At 38.8% G+C, this 7450-nt stretch overlaps 1 long non-coding RNA gene across 1 annotated transcript; it reads left to right on the top strand.

The window, feature by feature from the left end:
- Positions 1-1027: 1027 nt before the first annotated feature.
- Positions 1028-4812, top strand: LOC135252055 (uncharacterized). Its single transcript, XR_010329289.1, has 4 exons — positions 1028-1278; positions 1653-1754; positions 3502-3645; positions 4107-4812. It is a non-coding gene; the product is annotated as an uncharacterized LOC135252055 (long non-coding RNA).
- The last annotated feature ends 2638 nt before the right edge of the window (positions 4813-7450 follow it).

Genomic DNA, 7450 nt, shown 5'->3' on the forward strand with positions numbered 1-7450 from the left:
CCAGTGCATGAAGAGCATTATTGTGGATTATGGAAGGAAATTTTACATATAGAAAGAAAAAAAGCATTTCAAATGTCATTCCAAATCCCATGCCATTCTAAATCTCAGGTCATTGTCACAGATGGCAGAACGTGCTCCGTGCTCCAATCCTGTCTTGTTTAACATCAGCCTGGAAAGCTTATCTGAAGAGCAGTATAGGCACTCCAGAGAATGAGTCAATAAGCAATAATCCGAAACTGAAAACAAAGGTTTTTAATCATGATTTAAAATGAGCGTTTAGTGAAATAACTTAATTATCATTACTTCAGAGTTTGGAGTTTGATTGTCAAAACAAGAAGCAAATAGGGGTACTTTTGTGAATTAAATTCAAGTGAAGATTCTGAATTTACTCCATCACAGGTGTCAGAATGCAGTCCTGGAGGGCCAGTGTCTGCTGGTTTTTGATACATTTCACCATCGGTGATCCATTCAAGTTGTTCACTGGGTCATTCACACACCATGTTCTCAAGGCCGTGACTGGCTGCTGATTGAAAGGAAACTACAAATACTTCCAGGCACAGTGGCCATTTAGGACTGGAGTTACACACCCCTGCTCTAAGTATTGCAATTACTTCCTGAAAACCAGTAGTGAATATCAGTACACATGCATTGAGGATTCTTGAGTATTTTTTGATTGTAAAACTTATTTGATAATGCTTTTTTTTTTTTTTTTTTTACCAACTTAGGAACATTTTTAAATTAGAGTATTCTTGTCTTTTAGCACCAACAAAAAAAATCATACATGCTTTTATTTTGTCTCATCTCGTGACCGCACATTGTGTTAATTCTGGCTTCTAATAGGACATCTGTGTTACTGGCTGCCATTGTTAACTGGTTTTGTTTGATAGATTGAAGCACTAGCCTTTACAGCTAATGATTAATTCTTAACCAGCTAATAATTTAACCTGCTGGGGCTTCTATTATCAGATAAGACTGATAATAAAAGCCTCCAGTGATCTTATAACACACGTGTTGACTGGAAAAGCTGTCTTGTACTGACCATTAAATACTCATTCTGGCACAACAGAGCTCCAGAGCAGGTGTGCAAAGTGGAAGAAACTATGTCCATGGGCAGGCAATTAGGGAATTCCACCCAGAAATTCTCCAGAGACCTTCTTGAGATTTTCTTGTGCTAACATGCTTTACTTGCTATGAGTTTTGTGTTACGCATGGAATAGCTTAGATATACAAATTCCCTTTGCAAATCACTTAACATTTCAGTAGAGTACATGGCAGATGGTGAGTATGGTTTGGGAAAAAGGGGAACAGCAAATCCTGACTTTTACAATGGTTATTTTATATCTGAGTGTGTGCGTATTTTATTGTATGCACTTAAATTGTTTATGCACTGTGCATGAGTGTGTGTTTGTGTGCATGTGATGCATTTGTGGTATGTGTGTATGTGGATACACATACACTATGCATATAATTATTTTGCTATTCAGGTACAATTCATAAAAAAATATAATTTCAGAAAACAATTCTAGGAGGAAATTGAACAATTTTGTCAAAAAACAGGATGTGTTATTAGCTCTGCAGAACCAACTTCCTGATATTGAAAGAAGTGAACACACATCATATGACTTTTAAAACAGATGCTTCTCTGTTTTCAGTGCTGGGCTGTTGATTTCTACAATATCACAGTGACCTTTATCAGTAAGCCCTTAATGATCCAGCTAAACCTAATGCCTGAAATCTGCCATTACATAATCATAGTAAGTGCTATTTTTTTTTTACATTTTATTTTACATATTACTAACCTGAAACAATGGCATGTGATCATGTGATCATAAGACAAGGAATAATATGGTTCAATGCATATTCACACATGCACACGCACACACACACACACACCCACACGCACACACACACACACACAGTTAAACCAGTGCCATGTAATCCCCAGGGCCCCTGTTGCATTATCACATTACTCTGGCACTATTAATTCAGCAAGACCTAAAATCCAGGGAATACACTGCCAACAGTCAACACCAATGCTACATGGGCTGTATTTACATTGTTATATAATTCATATGATTTGGTAATTATTAAAGTAAAGCTCGCAAATTGTGGACTTATCCCTTGTTATTCAACACATCATAAAAAGCTCAAAGTGTCCCATTACAGATTACACATCCTTATTGTTGTAATATGATACTCTGGCACAGAGTCTGGCTATCATAAATGATATCTAACCTAGACTTCGATTACGACATCACACGGGCCAGGTGCAATGTGTTGTTTTTGACATTCTTTTGAGGTAAACAAATCACACATTTTGTGATGTTCAAGAGAAGAGCTGTCATTGTATTTAGCATTGAACACATTAAAGAGAATTCCAGAGCTTCAGTAATAATTAAACTGAACCTGCATTTTTTCCCCATTGTGTTATCCACAAACAGTGGCCCTCTGAATCGTATTTCACCTCTGTTTACCCTAACATTTGTAGATAAAGTTCTGGCAGATCATTTGTTTTGGGATCCAGTTCAGTCTTTTCTCTCTGAGAATTAGTCACTGTGCAAAGGTCTGTGTGTCTCAGTATAAAATCTGCTTCCTCATATTGCGTGTCGGCATGTTATCTGTTTGCACAAGTCAGAAATGGAATAGTCACAGTGTTTTACAAGATTGTAAATAGGAGGAAAATGTCTAGTTCCTGTTCTGATAAAATCACCCCCTCCCACCCCCTATACAGAGTCCCTCCCTTCAACGACAACATATTGCGCAGAGAAGCCGTCATAAAAACATTAAAAGAATACCTGTAAAAAGGACAATTTCCGATGCTGCAAAAGGAAAGAAGTCGACCTGCTTTCGCTTCCACACCAATTTTTGAATCACTAGACCTGCTGATTCCACACGGTACTACATGAGAGACAATTGCTATTTTACACTGTATATTCTCATACAGTACTACAGGAGATCCTGTGACTATTTTACATGCTGCAGGTCACACTCTGCTACAGGAGAGAGCTAGTGCCTAATGGGGGAGAGGGGTTTCTCTCCCTGAAGACAACAAGTAGCATGCAAGTATCTCTAGTGTAACCAGAGGAATGCTGGCCAGTTTAAACCTGCCCCTATTTTGTCCTTTGGTTGAGATGATTGCAATAGGTCATAGTAAGTTGATGACATAGTTGGCCAGCTCTTGACTATGGCAATTGGGCCCATTCCGCAGTAGCACTCCAGTTTTTCTTGTTGTGCTACACAGGAAACTGCACTTATGAAAGGATTGGTCAAGGGCTAGGTAGACTAATAAAACCACTAAGTAAGCTCTATAGAACTCTGCCCTGGACTATTAGCCCATGACCACAGAAAGCACTGCATTGCTGAAATTAAGCATTAACAGCCTTTCAGTACAAGGTTGCTAGCTGAGGACAGCACGTTCCTTGTGCCCAAACAAAATCTAGTTCCTCTGTGCACTCATGTGGACCCTGTACAATCTCATGACATCTTTTTTTCTCTCTACAGCAAATTGTATTTGGTGAACATTCTGACAGAGTGGGTGCTCATAACAGTAAACAGTACTGCAGAATGCAGATGAAAGATACTATCAAGCAAGTCATCACCTAGTGAAAATTTTTGTGGACGGTGAACTGCTGTCTAGGCATTCAGGTGAAAACCCAGCTACATTTCTCAGTTGGAAAGTGAAAGTTTTCTAGCCAACTAGGATGCAGTGCAGGTATATCCATGTAAACCCTGGGCTATTAGGTTTAACCTAGTCTATTTATATCAAAACACATCTCCACCTTTCCTCACTAGGCATCTATGAAAGCATATATGGCATCAAAGGATCACAGCTATTACAGTAACACAGTTTTGTTATGAACCCTGATAATTGCACAATATGGCTTTGGCACGCATACAACTTCCATATTTCTTGAAATGATAATGCTGAGCGTATGCTATGATTTTGTTTTAGATTAAATACTGAAAAAAATAAACGGCAAAGGAAAAAAAAAATAATAATAAAGGCCAAATACAGCATGAGGCCGCTGTACCATGTGGTATGCCTTCTAGAAATCCCTTAATACGATGGGATTTGCATTTTTCACTTAGCGTTTGTGTTCCTCCAGGGATTTGCGGTCCGCAGCAGGTCCAGCGAGCCTCCACCTCTGGTCCCACAGATGGAGGTCTGTTGTCTGTGTCCCTCACAGCCACCTTTCAGCCCGCCAATCATTTACATCTCTTTCACTCGGGCCCACGGCCCCGCCTTCCATTCATGGACACAATGATGGAATTACACCCAAGAGACACTCATCGAAACATCACTCTGTACGGGATTATGTTTAAAAGATTACATTATCCAAATCACTGAACAGCACTGCTGCTTAGTGAAATAACAGATCATTCATTAGCAGACCTCTTTTTTTAGAGGAGTACCAACGCTTTGTGTGGTGGCTTCAATGACGACATAACATGATAATTATCGACATAAATACTTATGAATGCGGTGCTTATGAAGGTAGAGAATACTGCTGATGGAGGAGCTATATGGCTCCTGTTAAAGACCATAGAATGTGTTATGCACTTTTAAAGAGCAGCTGATTGTATGATGAAGTTGTGCCTATATTTCAGTCTCCATCCTCAGTCTTACAGGCGTAGGATGCTGACCGCCCAGTAAAGGGAACATAAAAGTGCACAGCTCAAGCCATTGATAACACTGACAAGAACCCAAACTTTATATTTCAAAAAAGACAGCTCCAGGACTGGGTGTAATTAACAGAAGTACGCTGAAAAATGTTCAGTGTTAAATCAACTTTGATAAGAGTATTTATTACTCTCTTAGAGTACATTTGATACCTCTTGATCTGTTGTAATTAAATTAACACTGAAAGTGTTTTGGCTGAAAGATTCTGTTTGCTTCTAGTCTGTGTCAACAACATTCTCATGAACTTGGCATATGAAGCTCATGCTCATGATTCCAGTGATGAATGTTTTCTTGTTTTGGCACAATCAATGTTTTATTTTGGTCAACAAGAAGCCTTCCCTTAAGTCAGTGCAGTGGTGGCTATCTTTGACGGGTAAAGTTTAGAGCAATAGTCGTGGCACAGACATTTCTGTTTTCATCTGACGAGTCTGGTATTGATTCTGGCAAACACTGCTACTAAAGTAAAAGCAAACCCGTTTAATTTCTTTAAATCTGTTTATAACAGAAACTGCATAACTCAACTAAAACTGTGCTTAAGGGTAACCTCTCTTCAGTTCCCTTCAATGTATGCAGCCTTGGTATGAAGTTTGACCTCTCCTTGTTCTTATTCAGCACAGAAAATGAGCTTCCTTTGCCTGCTTGAGGTCAATATTAAGTATGCCTGATATGGAACAAATAGTCTACCAGGATCAAGCATTGTAAGGCACTTCCTTGTGTGCTTCCTGCTGGAAGAACACACAGTTTACAGATGGTTCTAAATTGTTTTTCCAGAGTACCGCCATGCATGAACACTCTACCTGTGCCCTGGCATAGCTGGGACTGGAAACTGCTGAAATTCATGTTACTGGTTTAACGGAGGTATGGATGCTGCGATTATTGATGTTTTTGAAGACTGGCCCATTTTTGACAAGCTGTTTCCATACACCTCCAGATTAAAAAAGTTTCTGAAATGAAAATACTCAACCAAAACAAATCCAAAAGATCAACATGAGGCAGAATGACAGCTTGTCACCTACCAAGACTACTCCATGGGAACGTTGTTGTGTTATAACAGTACTTGATGTACTTTTTGAGGTATTGCTGATCCCTGTGGATTTGCATATTTATGCACGCTAGAAGAATCATATTATATATGCGTTACTTTATAATACAAAATTAGTATTCTTCCCCCGTCTCTAACAGACCTTTCAATGATGCTGTTAGAATATACGATTTATACCAAGCAAATTGTTTTTTCAGCTCATTTATATTCAGTCATTTTCCTCCATTGTTGCATCATGCTTCATGCTGTCAGGTACAAAGTCGCATAGGTATCTAACATACAGAGAATGTCTGAACACAGCGTGCTATTGTAAAATGCGCACTCCAGCTGTTCAAATGTGTTTACAGAAATGGAAAGGCTCAGGAAATATCAATCTCCTTGCTGTTCTCAAAATGGGTGGCAAAAGTAAACATGAGCATATTTTTAGAGATAAGGAATTATTATCCCGACTTCTATCATCAACAGTCTTTGCAGCAGTGACCCTGAGAAGCAGGGGAATGGCTCAGAGTAATAAAAGAAAGCTACTTCGACCTTTGGTAAACCTGCCTTACAACTAAACCCCATGTCCTCTGTGGATTGGCTAGAATGACATCATTCTTTTACTGGATTCTGTTTCTGAGATTACCATTTTAAGCATTTAACCCCTCCATTGTCCTGTGCGTGGGGGTGGGGAGCAGCAGTTTAATGTAATGGTTAGGGAACTGGGCTTGTAGCTGAGCTTGAAGGTCTGATTTTCATCAAGGGCACAATTTATGTGTACACATATTGAACATTTAAATTGAACATGCGTATAAATATTGGATGATACTTTAGGAGTAACTAAAAAAACAATATGCTGAATGCAAGCTACTTTCAAGTTAGGTCATATACAACCACAACTTTGTTCAAATAAAATTTCTGTCAACATAATACCATCTAAGATGTCAACAGAAAAAGTTCAACTTTCATGCAAACTTTGTGGCTTTGTGAAACCACATGGTTTAGTGTCTTGGATAGTGGTCATTGGAATTTCATTTTCAAGTATTCTAGCTACAAGAACCAAGAGTCCCATTTTTTAATGCTGAACTATCTCTGACAGACATTGGTGGCCATTTAGTTTCATATGGAAAACATTTTTTTTGTCTTTTTAAAAGCCACAGTTCTTCTTCATCTCCTTCTTGATTCCCACCATCTCCAGCCTTCACGGGGGCAGAGAGATGGCTGTCTACTGCTAACTAAATAAACAATTAGTTCGCTCAGAAAAATATACAGTCACATTTCCAGTGTTAATTCAACACTAACAGTGTTAGTTCAACTCCAACAGATGACATTTGGTCCCCATTGGGACATTTTACGGTGTACTGTACATGGCTGAACTGGTTACAAATTTTAGAAGTACGTGAGACTAACTTTAATATGAGTTGTTTAAGTTCTGCTCTTGCTTAACCTAGACCATCACCAGAACATTCAAGTTCTTTAGATATTTTTCACGCAAACTATATTCCCCAGTACAAAGAAAGTTGAATTGATAGTTTTATCCATCAGTGTGGTAGAGAGAGAATGTTCTCATTGGCTGCAAGGCATCAGAATTAACCCGCTTGATAAATATAGGTTTGCCTTGCTAGTTGTTAAGCTGCCCACACCCTCTCCTTCCTCTCCAACAGTTGGAGAGCCCTTTGACCACATTGAAAACATGGCAAATATTACCTCATGATGAGCAGACAGTAATTATGTATGGGATTGTGGAA

The sequence above is a fragment of the Anguilla rostrata genome, chromosome 3, assembly GCF_018555375.3.
Source record: "Anguilla rostrata isolate EN2019 chromosome 3, ASM1855537v3, whole genome shotgun sequence".
NCBI lineage: Eukaryota > Metazoa > Chordata > Actinopteri > Anguilliformes > Anguillidae > Anguilla > Anguilla rostrata.